We start from the raw sequence: 17,596 nt of genomic DNA, 5'->3' as shown, positions 1-17,596 counted from the left end.
TCAGAATATTTCAAATTGTTTTACAAAGAGAATAAAACCATTTATCCCATAAGCAAAAGCAAGGCTTACTAACGGTATCCATTTTAGAGAGACAACATACTCGATACAGCTAAAAAGCATTCTTATTCATTGAGAGGTTTAGAAGTGGAAGAGAATTTGAAGGTCTTGAGGCCATTAGGGGATGGTGATGGGGGTGTAGGATGGGACTTAAGAGAGACAGATGCAAACTGGGCCAGCCACAGTTATATCACAAAGTTATACATATAAGCATTAAGCATTTAGCAAATAAACTCCTGAATACATATCAACACACACACACACACACACACACACACACACACACACACCAAAATAACAAAACTGCCGACTTTATTCCAGACCCCCAGGGAACACTTTTATGGTACAAAATGCCCCACATTTTCTGAAGTCCGATTTATCTTTCAGATGTAAAAATGTCCTCAGCCCCTAAAGGGTTAATAATGACACCTGCTCAGAGGCTGTTAGGAGAACTGAAGAAGATAATGTGTGTAGGTGGTGTGCTACTGCTCGCTCAACATCATGTTATCTGTTTTCTTAAGCCTCTGTTGTACTGTTATGTGTTTCTGAAGCTGCACTGAATTAATCTGTATCATGCTTTTGCTTTACTGCTACATAAGCTCTGTAACATTTGCAGTTTCAAGGTTTATGTTTGTACATATTTAACAAAGAGTGGAGGAACAATCAATTAACCCAGAATCTTCAATAGGGTCAGTGCCTACCACTTTACCATAAGCTCTAGGAAGGTAATGATGCCTTTTAATCCTTTCTGTAAACCTAGTGCAGTGCAGAGTTCCCGGTACATAATACATGTTTGCAGAAAGAGGGAAGATGGTAAGGAAGAGTGAAATTCAAAGAACATTTCAAAGTATTAAAAAATGACTAAAACTGAATCAGTGCAAAGCAACTTGGATCAATAAAGGGGGAGATTATAATCCTTCTGTAAACTGTAAACATTTTTGTCAAAACAATAAAAACTCTCCTATGAACATCTATAAATATATAAGGAAGTGAAAAAAGAGTAAAAATAAATTTTATTTAGTATATTGTAATTTAAAAAATTAGAAAAAATGAGAAGCAAGAAGTTCTATTTCTTTGTAAAAACAAAACAAATCAAAACTTTAATAAGATAGGACTTCCCCTTCTGGAAAGATGGGATAGATGTAAATTTCTCTATCTTCCCACTAAGTACAACTGAAAACCTACATATAAAACAAACTTAAAGAGCCTGTCAAAGGTGGAGAGAAGAAGGCAGGGCAGTTACGTTCCTTGAGACTCAAATAACAACAGAGTGGCAAGCTCCCCAGGTTTTCATTTCGCCTCAGATACCCCAGACTATGAGATGGAGAAGACATCAACCTGAATAGACCAAGGAACACACACAGAAAATTCTGTCACAAAAGCCTCCTCTCCTTAGCCAAAGGACCAGGAAAGGGCTACCTAGCTAGACAACTTTTAGATAAACATTCATCTCCAGCCACACACTACAGAAAACTGACCACTCCCCACCTACACCATCAAAGGACTGGTGGGCATCTTCAACTTCTACGCTTACAGGCCTAGACCAAGACAGCCCACCCTCCCACTAGAGTTGAGTCAGTAACACTCAAAAAGGAAATGGGGACTTTCATTCCCACCAGGTGGTAACAAGGTGCTCTTTCTCTTCGCTGCTGGGGTTACATCAGAGGACTGATGCAGAGTCAGAACTTCTATCACTTCCTGGCAACAAAGAGAAGTCCCAGCCTATTCAGGTTTCAAGGTGACTGTGTCTCCACTCAGCTGTGTGAGGCTGGACTTCACAAGCCCACTTGTGGACTTCACAAGTCACTTGCCACTTGGCAATAACAAGATAGCATCCTTCCTGGCCGGCTGGAGCAGTGACAAATGAAACCAGCTAAACCAAAAGGTTTAAGTAAGAACAGAGTCTTATAACCAAAATATCCCAAATGTCCAAGTTTCAATCAAAACCATACATCACACCAAAACTCATGAAGGTCTCAAACTGCATGAAGGGCAATCTACAGATGCTAACACCAACATGATGTTAGAATTATTGAGGAGAGTTTTAAAGTATCCATGATAAAAAATGTTCTCTTTTCTGAAAGAAAAATAGAGTCTCGCCAAAGAAATAAGTTACAGTAAAGCAATACAACATATAAAAGGAGAACCAAATGGAAATTTTAGAACTGACAAACACAAAAACTAAAATTAAAAAGTAGCAGATAATGGGCAATAGGAGAATGAAAAGGACAAAGCAAAGAATCAGTGAACTTCAAGACAGAACAGTAAGTTACCCAATCTGACAAAGAGAGAAAAAGTAAACTAGAACTAAAAAAAAAAAAAAAAAAATGAATAGGGGCGCCTGGGTGGCTCAGTCAGTTAAGCCTCCGACTTTGGCTCAGGTCATGATCATCGTGGGTTTGAGCCCTGTGTTGGGCTCTGTGCTGACAGCTTGAAGCCTGGAGCCTGCTTCGGAATCTGTGACTCCCACTCTCTCTGTCCCTCCCCCCACTCACGGTCTATCTCTGTCTCTCAAAAAATAAATAAATGTTAAAAAAAAAAATGAACAGAGTTTCAGTGATCTCTGGAAATATAACAAAAGATCTGACATCCAGGTCATGGGATCCCAAATGAAAAAAAGAAAGAGTACACGGCTAAAAAGTACTCAAACTTTCAAAATTTGGCAAAACATATAAACCAAATTCAAGAATATGAGTGTGAAACCACAATAATTAACCCAAAGAAATACACTCTGAGACATACCATAGTCACAGTTCTAAAAACTGAAGAAAAAAAAATCTCTCAAAAGCTCTGAGAAAATGACATATAACTTCTAGGGGGAAACAAGTGGAATGAGTGGACTGCATCAGGAGCAGCTGAGGTCAGAGGAAAATGGCACCACAGTGTCCAAACACTGAAAAGAAAGAAGGGATCCTATACTCACAGAAAATGTCCTTCACCAGTGAAGAGAAAATCGAGACATTCTCAGATGTAGGAAAACCAAGACACTTTGTCATTAGAGACTACTGTGAAATACTGGCTAAGGAAAATGTCCCAAACAGGAAGAACATGGTAAAAAGAGAGACCTTGGAACATGAGAAGGAAAAAGAACACTGTAAGAAAATATGTGGGTAAATAAACACTTCTTGTCCCCTTGAATCTTCTAAATAATAGCTGGCAGTGAAAGCAAATATTATCACACTGTTTAATGTGGTTCTAAGTATATGTGTAGAAATATTTAACATAAAATTATTTTAGGAGGGAGGATAAAGGGATGCGGTGGGGGGATGATTTTTCCACATTTCACTCAAACTAGTTAAAAGACTAAACCAGTATACTCAATAAGTTATGTATATATAAGGTACCTAGAACAAGCACTAAAAAAAGCTACAGACAGAGGGACACCAGAAAACATTAGGGATATGTCAAAATGGAATCATAAAAAAAAAAGTTCAAGTAATCCATAGGAAGACAGAATAAGGAAATCAGGTATACAAAAAACAGAAAGAACAAACAGAAAACAAAATAAAAAGGCAGACTCAAGTCTTAACACATTAAGGATAACAAAATATAACAATATTCTTATTATTCTATATCAAGTCCATACATAAATTTAGCAACTTAGATCAAGCTGACCAATTCCTTGAAATACAGAATACCATTACTCACCTAATATGAAATCATTTTAATGGTCCTTATAATTATTAATAAAACTGAATTTTACTTTGAAATTCTCCCCAAAAGAAACTTCTAGACTAAGATGATTTCACTGGAAAATTCTACCACGTATATAAAGAAGAATTAACACTAATTCGAGAAGACAAGAGAGAAAAAATACACTTCAATTTGTTTTAGTTAGCTAGCATTACCCTAATGTCAAAACTAGGCAAGGATAGTACAAAATAAAATAAAACAATAGATCCCCTCATGAATATAGACACAAAAGTCACTAAGAAAATGTTAGTAAATGCAATTTAGCAATATGTAAAAATAATTATATGCTTACGACTAAGTGGATATTATTTCGGGGATGTAAGGTAGTTTCAATAATTTTAAAAAAATGATCACTTCAAATCCATCATCTTAATAGAAGGACGACATGATCATAAAAATTAGCAAAAAGCATTTGACAAAACTCAATACCTATTCATGATTGACCTCTCAGGAAAACAGTAACAAAGGAAATCATGTTCAACTGGATGAAGAACATATACAAACCTATAGCTAACTTTACTTAATGGTGAAAGACTGAATGTTTTCCCCCTATGATGGGGAGCAAGTCATGAATGTTTGCTCTCATATTTTTTTATGCAACATAGTGCTGGAAGTTCTAGGCAGAACAGAAACAGAAATAAAAGGCACACAGAAGGGAAGGAAAACAGTCCCTATAGGCACATAACATGATGGTTTACATAGAAAATCTCAAATAATCTACCAAAAAAAACCCCAAACACTTAAAACTAAGAAATTAGTTCAGCATGATGGCAGTATACAAGATAAGCATATAAAATTAATTATATTTTCATATACTAGATTGAACATGTGGGTCCCCTAATTAAAAATGCAATGCTATTTCCAATCACTCAAAAAAATAAAATACTAAGGGGTAAATCTAATAAACCACATACAAGTTTGTTTGCTGAAACTACAAAATGCTGATGACAGAAATCATGTAAGACCTAAATAAACAGAGTTACTGTGTTCAGAGGAAACATAGACAAAAGGATGTGAAGAAATATATGAATCATTGTATATTACTAGCAGGAGTGTGAAATGTATAGACACTTTGGAAAGTTTCCAAAAGTTTGGAAGTTTCTTGTTTGTGTTTGCATTTTGTTTTTTAATAAATTAAAAATACAACTATGACAAGACATGGCACTTGAACCCCTGGGCATTTCTCCAGAGAAATGAAGACTCATGTTCACATAAAACGGATAGAGCAGATTCATTCATAATAGCCCCAAATGGAAACAACCCAGATGGATCTTTAATGGATGCACCGTTCAAAGTAAGGACTGCCTATGTCCTTTTTCTTATGAAACCACCAAACCTGCCTCCACAGAAGAATACCCCAATAAAGGACAGATGCCTGGAGCCTTCAGACAAGCCATGTAGAAAATAATGAATGCTTGAAAACGAAAAGTGAATACCCAACTTGAAACCCTCTCCTGGCCCCCTACTGGACTCTCTTCTCATTCTGCAATCTCTGTTCTATTCTCCTGTGGAAACTGCCTTCATACTCTACCTAGGCTTAATTCCCCTGTGACACCACTTGTGGCCCATGGGAATCACCAGGGAGCTGGTCTGCAATCTTGGTGCCCTGAAGCAAGGGACTCTGCCTCTGCTGCAGCCGTAATTCCTTTCTGGGGGCAATTACAGGCCTTATCAGAAACCTGCAGTCAGGCTTAACCTCCTAAAACTCAACCTTAACCAGTCATGCCTTAAAATTCTGGGCCTCAAAAGACAGTAGTAGAGACAAGCCACATAGCAAAGCCAAGGGGGCCTGATTTAGACAGCCTGAGGGTTGGATCATCCTTCCCACAAGCTTACTAGGTGTCTTACTGTTCACTATTTTCTTCTCACTTCTTGGTAAGAACACAGTCTGCCTGGAAGGCAAAGGAGATTAACAGGAGAAAATTTGGCAGAGAATATAGCTTACATAGTCCGAATGTTTAAGTGAAAGCTGAGAGGTAACAAAGGGAAAAATAGTCATCATTTATGATTTTTTTTTCTGAAAACATTCTTTTTGTGGAGGGCTACATTTACAGAAGTGACAAATCAGAATTTGGGACCTATCTCTCTGTTCTGGCACTATCATTTAATACCCAAAGAAGGTCTATCACAACGTGTCTTCTCTAGTAGCCTCTCTTCTCTAGTAGCCTCAATTTCTTTATTGAAATACAGGAATAAAAATCCCTGATCACTCCAAAGTAGTGGTGAATTTTTAATAAGTGTAATATATCATAGATTTCTATACAAGCACTTCAGATATGGGAGTGAGGATGATGTATGTAGCATGTACACTCTGAATATATACCAATATTATCCTAACACACCTGATTTTAATTATTAAGTACCTCATCTCTTCTAATCTGGAGTAGAGAAAATGCAATCACTTCTACACATGTCATATGCTCACTTAACATCTCACACACGTTAGATGTTTGCTGAATTGGAGGGCATGAACATGTGAACAAAGTCTGCTTGGCTTGGAGGAACAGGAGAGTAATTCTGGGTGGTCTTCCCATCAGTATCAATAAACATACCTAAGTGAGCAAAGCTTCATAAAGAATTTAACAGGCTACCTTGAACGTAGTAAGCACTGGACAAGTAGCAATTGTTACTTATGACAGTTTCTGTGATTTTTGAAGTGATTCTTCTCACTTTGTTCCTCACTGCCTCCTAACATCTGATGCTTTTTATCCACACTCACTTTGTTAGAGCATTTTGACATATTAGAAACTCCTCACACCATAATTCAACCTTTTCTAATATTTTTGACATTAAATCATGCCCATGACATGGACATCCGTAATGTTCCAGAGCTGTTGACTGATCACAGAAATGATGGTACTGAAGGAATCCTTGGAAAACTTTTGAGTAATTGATGCTTCTATAGAAAGGGAATGAAAAAAGAATGTAACTAATATTTCAAACTCTGGGAAATAGAAATTGGCGTGAACTATGCCAATCATGTAATGAATAAGATATGAAGATTACTTAGTGATGAATGAAAATTCTGTGATGTCCCTCTAGTAATTTACGGTGTTGATTGGCTCCTCTGTATTATCCTAGCAAGCTTAGATATACATAATACAGTTTGGGGGGAGAAATATCTTATATATGTATTATATGATGACAGACTAATTCTTTAATGCTTTCAAGAGATACTTGATTGGGAAATGGCACACAAAGGGACAGGGAGTGGACTCTCAAGTGTCACTGAAATCAGTGGTACAACAACCAATCCTTGATTTTATTCTTGGCAATAATGGTCAAATGACTTCACATTAGGATTAAATTTTCCAGTTTTATCCCACTTTAATGATTGTACTCATAACCTATACATGATACTACTTTACATAAGCCAATTTACTTTCCTCTTAGCCCTGATAAGTAATGAACACTGAAGATTTTACTGTATGTCCAATAAACTATTGTTATTTCAAAACAGGGACACTTCTATGTAATGTTGAAATTCTGAAGTCACCAACCTTGGCTATAATAATATGTTTTACCAATCAACAGCTGAGGAATATTCATTTTACTATGAATATAAGAAGAACCAATACCTCTTATCTCCTCCTAGCTTGAAATTATTGTTCCCTTTTCTAAATTCTGGTAACATTCTATCTCTGTCCTTCTGGTAACATTTATATTATTTATACATTGAATTATAATGATTAATGCTTAGATATTTATCTCTCTGTGGATTTTGTCTTCCTTAATGTTTTTAATACATGGATTTATATCCCTCTTAGAGCCAAAGTCTATTTTTTTATTAAATTTTTTTTAATGTTTATTTATTTTTGAGTGAGGGAAAGACAGAGCATGAGTGGGGGAGGGGCAGAGAGAGAGGGAGACACAGAATCTGAAGCAGGCTCTAGGCTCCAAGCTGTCAGCACAGAACCTGACGTGGGGCTCGAACTCACAAACTGCGAGATCATGACCTGAGCCAAAGCCGGACGCTTAACTGACTAACCCACCCAGGCACCCCAAGAGCCAAAGTCTATTAAAAATAGTCAGGTGGTCAACAGAGATTGCACAAAGTTTTTTTTTTTTTTTTGCCCTAACTGTGCTGTAATTATAATTCACCAAATAAATAATGATCACAAGATTCCAGGTAAGTTTTTCACCTAACAATGAACAAAATTCTCCAGCTAATGAAAAATAACAACAATAAAAAATGTGATATATAAAGAACTCATACAAATCAATAACAACAATAAAATCCAATTAAAAGTGGACAGAGAAACTGAATAGATACTTTTCCAGAGAAAACATCCAAATGGCCAACATGTGCATGAAAAGATGCTCAACATCATGAATCATCAGGGAAGTGCAAATCAAAAGCACAATGAGATATCACCTCACGCCTGTTACAACGGCTATCATCAAGAAGACAAGTGTTGGTGAGGACATGGAGAAAAGGGAACTTTTGTGCACTGTCGGTGGGAATGTAAATTGGTGTAGTCACTGTGGAAAACTGTATGGAGGTTCCTCAAAAAATTAAAAATAAAACTACCATATGATCCAGCAATCACACTTTTGGGTATATATCCAAAGGAAATGAGAGCAGGATATTAAAGAGATATATGTACTTTCACATTTATTGCAGCATTATTCACAATAGCCAAGATATGGAAACAACCTAAGTGCCCACCAACAGATGAATGGATAAAGAATGTGTGAGATTATACATATATATGTACACATATGTGTGTATACACGTATACACAGACACACTCACACATATACACAATGGAATATTATTTAACCACAACAAAAAAGTATATCCTACCATTTGTGATAACATGGATGGATCTTGAGGGCATTATGCTTAGTGAGAAAAAGTAGACAGAGAAAGACAAATATTGTGTTATATCACTTAAATGTAGAATCTAAAAAAGTCACACTTATAGAAACAGAGAGTGGAGTGGTAGTTACCCAAATCTTGGGTTGGCAGAATTGATGAGAACTTGTTAAAGAAGACAAACTAGTAACTAAAAGATAAATAAATCCTGAAGACCAAATACACAGCACAGTGATTATAGTCAACAATGTATTATATACTTCAAAATTGCTAAGAGATCAGATATTAAATGTCCTCACAACAAAAAAGAAGTGATAATAATGGACATGATGGAGGTGTTAGCTAAAGCTATGGTCATAATCATTTTGCAAAATGAATGTATCATATCAACATGTTGTACACCTCCAATTTACAAAATGTTATATGTCAACTCAATCGAAGGAAGGAAGGCAGGAAGGAAGGAAGGAAGGAAGGAAAGAAGGAAGTTGGAAAGGTATGCTGAAAGTATACTGCGGAAGAAAGCTAATGACAGATCTTTAGTCCGCTTATTTTTTTAATGTTATAAAATCAAATTTCTTTAAAAAAATTTTTTTTAATGTTTATTTATTTTTGAGAGAGAGAGGGAGAGAGACAGAGTGCAAGTGGCTCTGTCAGCACAGAGCTGGATGCAGAGCTCGAAATCACAAGCTGTGAGATCATGACCTGAGCCCAGGTCAGATGCTTGACTGACTGAGCCACCCAGGTGCCCCTACTTACACTCACTTAATACTGCAAATATAGACTACCATATATTACTTATTTCTAAGTGCATTCTTAATTAGTCATTAGAGACACAAAAGAAAAAAAATTCTTGTGACACTTTATGCTCAGAGAACTAACTCTAAAAATATTTTTGTAAAAAAATATTTTAGGGGGCCGAGAACTTTAATTTATCAGTGGCCATGTCTGCTTAAGCTAACTCAAGGCAAGCACAAGTCATTTCTCACTTACATAAGTCTCCAAATAAAATTTAAAATGGTTCCACTTCTAATATAAGTAAATAAATATACCATTTGACACTTTTCTCCATAGGACATAGAAACAGGATTAAAAATATGTTTAAAATGGGGCGCCTGGGTGGCGCAGTCGGTTAAGCATCCGACTTCAGCCAGGTCACGATCTCGCGGTCCCTGAGTTCGAGCCCCGCGTCAGGCTCTGGGCTGATGGCTCGGAGCCTGGAGCCTGTTTCCGATTCTGTGTCTCCCTCTCTCTCTGCCCCTCCCCCGTTCATGCTCTGTCTCTCTCTGTCCCAAAAATAAATAAAAAACGTTGAAAAAAAAAATTAAAAAAAAAAAATATGTTTAAAATATATCCAAAAAGTGACATTATTATAGATTACAAACAATTAAGGATGACAGCCTCAGACATACAAAGATTTTCCTTCACATCAGAATATCACCAATCTCTCTTTTTACCAATCACTGAAATATGAAAGTTCATGGCACCTTTATGTCACGTTATGTCCCAAATTTGGAAGCTGCCTTATGACTTCTATATATGGTAGCATATTTTTGGAAATGATAAAGTAGAAAATACATTTTTTTGGAGAAAGGGTTAAGACTAAATTATTCTTGGACAACTTAAGCTTTGGAAAATTCACTTAGGAAACACTCCAGGATAATAAAAGTAGATTGATTCTCACTGGTAAAAATGCTGGGGTCACATTTTGTCTTTATCAGAATGTGGCCAATATTAGTCCCTGAGAAGTCAACTATGGCCATGGCATCTGGGATTCTGTTAATAAATGCGGGGCATTGTCCTTTCCCATACATAGCAAGGACTAAGTCACATGGAACTTAGTTAGATTGGGGTACCCAAAAGTTGGAAACTACCTTCTTGAGGCAGGAGACACCTAACTTAGAGTGATTTCCCCAGTAAACTTACATGGACACAATCTTCCTGTTAGAAATAAAACCCTTGACAATAATGACCAAAACTTGTCAAATTTCATCTGATAGAGTGCTTCCCTACATGTTCACCTCAGAGCATTCTTTGCAAGAAAGATTTTCCCAAATGGTTCTGTGATCAATAGAAACCCATTATAAAGCAATATAGCAATCAAATGTGTTATTTCTGGAGTCAAATTCTCTGAGTTTGAGACCCAGCTCTCATGCTTTTAAACACATATGTTCAGACATGTATCTTAATTGTTTTGTGCCAAATTTTTGTGCTATGAAATGTAGGTAACAACAGAATTTACTTCATAGGATTTTTGCAAGGATTAAATTAGATAATATATATACAGAATGTAGAATAGTGGTAGGCATGAATGAAATAGTAAATGTTAGCTACATGTAACCATAAAAATAAACTTGAGAAACACTGCATACAAACTCTTATGAAGATTACAGTGAATGTGAGCATATCAAAGCCTCTAGAAAGTACTCAAAGAAATCTGTTCAACCCAGTATTTCCCAAACCTAAATAGTCACTTAATGACTTATTGAACTAATTTTTGACAGAATATTCTGGGAAAAATGTCTTGACAATGTTTACTGATGTTAAAACCAAGTTGAGGGCGCCTGGGTGGCTCAGTCGGTTAAGCGTCCGACTTCAGCTCAGGTCACGATCTCGCGGTCCGCGAGTTCGAGCCCCGCGTCGGGCTCTGGGCTGATGGCTCAGAGCCTGGAGCCTGCTTCCGATTCTGTGTCTCCCTCTCTCTCTGCCCCTCCCCCGTTCATGCTGTGTCTCTCTCTGTCTCAAAAATAAATAAACGTTAAAAAAACAAAATTAAAAAAAAAAAAACAAAAAACCAAGTTGAGTTGATGTGTGCTAGATTGATATAATCAGTAGTCATAAGACACAGGACCTACCATCTTTTCAGAAAGAAAACCATTCTCACTTTAAGCAAGTAATGACTTGATCACTTTGGAAGAGAACCGTATGACAAAATGCACAGATTCAAGGGGAAGCTGTATGAACAGAGACAGAAAAAACCCAAAAGGTGGATTTCAAAGCACTCTTCAGAAGCCAATTATATCCCAATACAGGGGTTATTTGTCACTCAACACTTGAACGACCCATTAGTTTATAGTTTTGTTGTAGCCGTAATCAATTACTTATCTACATGTAACAACAAGATAAAGGTTGACCACTCTGCCTTCAGCAATAAAACTTGGGAAAACTAAGACTTCCAGCTATCACTTAAGACAGGCATCTGGTGTCTAGGAACAAACTCAAGTATAACAACTACCGTTAATGGAATACTAAGTAGTTCCAGGAATCTCATATTATTTCTAATCCTTAATAAAATCTTCAAGTGGGCATTATCATCTTTATATTAAACACAAAGTAACTAAAGCCAAAAAAGCAACTGAGTTACACAACTAGGAATAACTAAGCCTATGTTTGGAACCAGATCTGAGATTTCAAAGGTGGTATTCATTCTTCCACATTATGTTGGCCATGAATACAATGGGCATAAGGTGATCCCTCGTAACCCTACATTTTAAAAATTATCTTTTATCTATACTGTTGTCTTTTCTTCTATGACATTGAATCAGAAACCCCTTAAGGCAATGAAATTTTATAGGATTTTTGGAGAAGATCCTAAGAAAGCAAATCCCTATGAACAAGTGCCCTCTCTGTAATCTAATCTTGCATGACAATGGTTAGAAACCCAGATAAGACTGATGTGGCAGGTTTAAAACTCTAACACAGGTGCGCCTGGGTGGCTCAGTCAGTTGAGCCTCTGGCTTCGGCTCAGGTCATGATCTCACGGTTTGTGAGTTCGAGCTCCGCGTCGGGCTCCGTGCTGACAGCTCAGAGCCTGGAGCCTGTTTCAGATTCTGTGTCTCCCTCTCTCTCTGCCCCTCCCCCACTCGTGCTCTGTCTTTCTCTCAAAAATAAATAAACATTAAAAATTTTTTTTTTAAATCTAACACAGAGAAGGTTAAGTTTCTTAGGAATCTGTAATAGGGGCAAAAGAGAAAAAAAAAAGAGAAGAAAAAGGGCAACCGAGTTTGGAAGCTGAGATCTGGCCTGAGACCTTAAATTGTAGAAGGTTTTAGTTCTCCAACAAACCCAATTCTTTTTGGAAAGTTTCTTCCTCAAGGCAGGTGACTAGAGCTCAATATTTTTTCAATTTATATAAGTTAATGGAAAAACTGGATTATGTATATGGAATTCTGCTTTACTACCAATATTTTAAGAAATACATCTGTTCCAAGGATAGCTGAGGAGTAGAGAAAAAGAACCTGTTGATTCTGCCATCAGAGACCATGACTTAGAGAAATGAAGTTGACATCAGTCACCTTTAAGGTTAATTCAGTGCTGTGCTAAGACAAATAGCAAGAAAATGAAAAAAGAGTTTGCATTCCTTTTATTTCCAAATAATATTAATAGACGGACCTAAATCCCAAGTGTGTCCAGGATGGACTAGAAGAATTTACAGCCTAAATGCACCTAATGATTAGAGATAAATCTGGTATCATTTATATAGTGCCTAAGGGGAGAGATTCAATATTTCTACCTTTAGTATTTGTTATAATTTATGCTAACAGCTGTCAGTAGACTTGCTCAATAATTGGACTATAACATTAATGAACTGGTGTTGATTTACTATACCTGAGACTATAAAATTATAATTATGAATGGCTGTTGAGAGAATTATGGAGTCAGAAATCATATACTGATAGAAGTAGCCCAAAGTGAATAAATAATTCAAAGATGCAATATGAATTTGAGAGATAAACTGAATGAAGGAACCAAGGAGATGCAGCCAGCTAGAGGCACTGAAACCCATCAACTTAAAAGGGCCAATACAGATACAGCTTTGTTTAGATAGATGTGACACTCACACAAAAGCAAACCAATATTTTGGGGTTGGTTCAAACAGCATTCCAGAACTAGAATGGGCCAGTGGGCAATGCAGGCAGTTAAAAAATGTTCTCAAGTGTCTGGCTCTGTGCAGTGCCGTTCACAATATCAGCTTCATCCTAAGCATGGGGCCATTCATGAGAGTAAGATGATTTCCAGCAGCGACTGGGTTGATTTACTTATCGCAGTAGGAGGGAACAGGTTACTCCCCATAACTTTAAACAAAAACCCTGAACCTCCTGCAGATTGACTCAGCTATGATCCCATCCTGGGGACCAGAAGAATACCAGGCTCTGAATAAAACACAGGCTTTAGCTATCTGATCCAATGACTATAACATGGGAGTATTATTATTCTGATTAGTTTTGACCAATCAAGTTTCACCCCTGTGACAGGGAGTGGGTCCATCCTCATCAAAACCATGTTGATATCAGGTAATACACTTTATAATGTCAAAGATATCACTTCTTTTATTCTCGAAGACTCAGGTACACATATTTGATAAAAATATAAAGAAGGGAGTGGTGAGGTGGGAAACACTAGCTATACAGATATAATTAACATTTAAATGATAGTTTCCACCCTGTAACCTATAAATTAGAACATTTTTTTTCTTCAAACAATGTTATATTCATACATTCATTTATACATGTACACATGGAATTATAGGTTTAAATACATGCAGATATATCAAATGCCTTAAGAAATGGTCTTGTAAAGTTTTCAAGTGCCTACCAGTTGATTTTATAATTTAATAATGAAAGACCTCACCTTTAAAACACAAACAAAATAAACTGACTTGGATATTCTACATTTGTGGGGATAATCACTTGAATCAAAGAGAGGTATCTGTTAAAATCAATTTACAACTATAACCTGGTATTACCAAGTAACCCACTGGAGATGCTTAAGGAAGATTTCACATATAATTCACCTCAGTGAATCATTATTACACACCAGTGTGATTGAATAATGATTATCTTTTCTCTATATATTTCGATTTATGATATGGGAATTCAGAACTGATTAAGGATGATTACTTTCTTCTTAAATTTTCTCAGATTCTCAGTATTGTTCCTATGTGAAGCTGTCATATGGTTAAATTGGTGAAATTAAGAGTTTAAGGAGGCTATGATGGAGCCAGATCTTACCCAACCATGGAAACAATTGCCTAAGGGCAACATTTCAGAACTGTTTAGCCTGACTAAGCTGTGGGAGTAGCTACCCAAATAATAACCAATTCTAGTGACCATGAAATCAACACTGACCATCAAGTAACAAGTGGGAAATAGGGCATCTTAAAGCAAATGTTGGCAAAATAAAGTAAGGCAACATGCTTACTAGAATTTACAGGGAGCTACAAAGAATCTTAAACTAATTTTCTTTATTATGCAATTTATTTGGAATTCCGTTAGGTTTTATGGAAGAAGCTTTGGCTTAGTCATTAGGATGAATAATGAATTCCACCTCCCTTTATTCAACACATGTTTGAAGCACTATGTCAGGTACTGAGGAAGTAATAATAAACAAACAGCAACAACAATGACAAAAAAACAGTTGATTAAGTGAACTTAGAATTTAATGTAAGAGACAATCCCCAAACAATATCACAAACATATCATTACCAATTGCAAGAAGTGGTGTTAAAGAAAAGCTGAAGATATTACAAGATAGTCTAACCTCATAAAATTTATATTGGGGAGGGGGATGATAAGACTTAGAAAGTGTGAAATTTAAGTTGAAAAAATAACAGTCATACCAGCTTAAGAGTTGGGATGAAAAGTAATCTATTAAAATAAAACTGCATTGGGGCGCCTGGGTGGCGCAGTCGGTTAAGCGTCCGGCTTCAGCCAGGTCACGATCTCGCGGTCCGTGAGTTCGAGCCCCGCGTCAGGCTCTGGGCTGATGGCTCGGAGCCTGGAGCCTGTTTCCGATTCTGTGTCTCCCTCTCTCTCTGCCCCTCCCCCGTTCATGCTCTGTCTCTCTCTGTCCCAAAAATAAATAAAAAAAAAAAAAACGTTGAAAAAAAAAAATTAAAATAAAACTGCATATCAACTACATGCATGGAACTACAGGGTATCATGCTAAGCGAAATTAGTCAGAGAAAGACAAATATCATATGACTTCACTCATATGAGGACTTTAAGATACAAAACAGATGAAGAGAAGAGAAGGAAAGCAAAAATAATATAAAAACAGGGAGTGGGGGCACCTGGTGGCTCAGTGAGTTAAGGTCTGACTTTGGATCAGGTCATGGTCTCACAATTCGTGGGTTAGAGCCCCACATCTCAGGCTCTGTGCTGACAGCTCAGAGCCTGGAGCTTGCTTTGGATTCTCTCTCTCTCTCTCTCTCTCTCTCTCTCCCTCTCTCTCTCTCTGCCCCTCCCCCCTCACACTCTGTCTCTGTCTCTCAAAAATGAATAAACGTTAAAATTTTTTTTCCAAAACAGGGAGGGGCAAATGGCAAGATTTCATTCTTTTTGATTGCCGAGTAATACTCCATTGTATATATACCACATCTTTATCCATTCATCCATTGATGGACATTTGGGCTCTTTCCATAGTTTAGCTATTGTTGACAGCACTGCTATAAACATTGAGGTGTGTGTGTCCCTTCGAAACAGCATACCTGTATCCCTTAGATAAATACCTAGTAGTGCAATTACTGGGTCATAGGGTAGTCAGAGAAAGACAAAAGTCATATGACTTCACTCATATGAGGACTTTAAGAGACAAAACAGATGAACATAAGGGAAGGGAAACAAAAATAATATAAAAACAGGGAGGGGGACAAAACACAAGAGACTCATAAATATGGAGAACAAAGGGTTACTGGGGGGGGGTGGGAAGGGGGATGGGCTAAATGGGTAAGGGGCATTAAGGAATCTACTCCTGAAATAATTGTTGCACTGTATGTTAATTTGGATGTAAATTTAAAAAAAATTAAAAAAATAAACAGGGAAGGGAACAAAACATAAGAGACGCAAACACAGAGAACAAACAGAGGGTTCCTGGAGTAGTTGTGGGAGGGGGGATGGGCTAAATGGGTAAGGGGCATTAAGGAATCTATTGCTGAAATCATTGTCGCACCATATGCTAACTTGGATGTAAATTTAAAAATTAACAAATTCTTAATTAAAAAATAAAATAAGTAGGGGTGCCTGGGTGGCGCAGTCGGTTAAGCGTCCGACTTCAGCCAGGTCACGATCTCGCGGTCCGTGAGTTCGAGCCCCGCGTCAGGCTCTGGGCTGATGGCTCGGAGCCTGGAGCCTGTTTCCGATTCTGTGTCTCCCTCTCTCTCTGCCCCTCCCCCGTTCATGCTCTGTCTCTCTCTGTCCCAAAAATAAAATTAAAAAAATAAATAAATAAAAAATAAAAAATAAAAAATAAAAATAAAATAAGTAAAAGAAAAAAAAAAATAAAATAAAGTTGCATATCTAAAGGCTCTTAGATGCTGGGGCACCTGGGTGGTTCAATCGGTTAAGCATCCGACTTTGGCTCAAGTCATGATCTCACAGCTCTTGAGTTCGAACTCTGCACCAGGCTCTGTGCTGACAGCTCGGAGCCTGGAGCCTGCTTCGGATTCTGTGTCTCCCTCTCTTTCTGCCCCTCCCCCCGTTCACGCTCTGTCTCTCTCTCTCTCTCTCTCAAAAATAGATAAACATGAAAAATTATTTAAAAAAATAAATAAAGGCTCTTAGATGGGAAACAGATTTAGACATTTAATCAAGTGCATGGTATCATTCAGACAAGATGAATTTACTCTTGATCTGTTATCTTCTGACAATCTCTCTTCATTTTACTCCAGAAGTTACATCAACTGGTATTTAGGCATCCCCTCTATTCTAAATAACTGATCAAGGTATTTTAAGTTAAGAAAAGGCTTCATTTGCAAAGTTTGGAGTATTACAATTAGATTAGATAAGGAAAGTAAGTAGGTACCCTGATGAACTTACAACACAAAGTTCTGATGAGCTTACAATACAAAGGTATGAATTATTAATCATAAATACATTTATGATTAATCTCGTTTATACAGTGTGTATCTTTTTTTTAAGAAAAATTTCTAACTCTGTCCACTGAAAAAGCCCAGAATCAAAGGCCAAATCAGTAGTAAAACTCTAAACACTGGAGTATGGTCTCTGCCCTTTCCTATAAGATGCTGGGGAA

General features: G+C 37.1%; 1 pseudogene; it reads left to right on the top strand.

Moving 5' to 3' along the window:
• Positions 1-2,928: 2,928 nt before the first annotated feature.
• The window catches only part of LOC125917414 (cytochrome b-c1 complex subunit 7-like), a 75,897-nt pseudogene continuing 61,229 nt past the window's right edge, over positions 2,929-17,596 (top strand).

The sequence above is a fragment of the Panthera uncia genome, unplaced genomic scaffold (genome assembly GCF_023721935.1).
Source record: "Panthera uncia isolate 11264 unplaced genomic scaffold, Puncia_PCG_1.0 HiC_scaffold_181, whole genome shotgun sequence".
In the NCBI taxonomy this organism is placed as follows: domain Eukaryota; kingdom Metazoa; phylum Chordata; class Mammalia; order Carnivora; family Felidae; genus Panthera; species Panthera uncia.
Note: the sequence above shows the minus strand (reverse complement) of the source record. Positions and strands in the feature narration are given on the sequence as shown.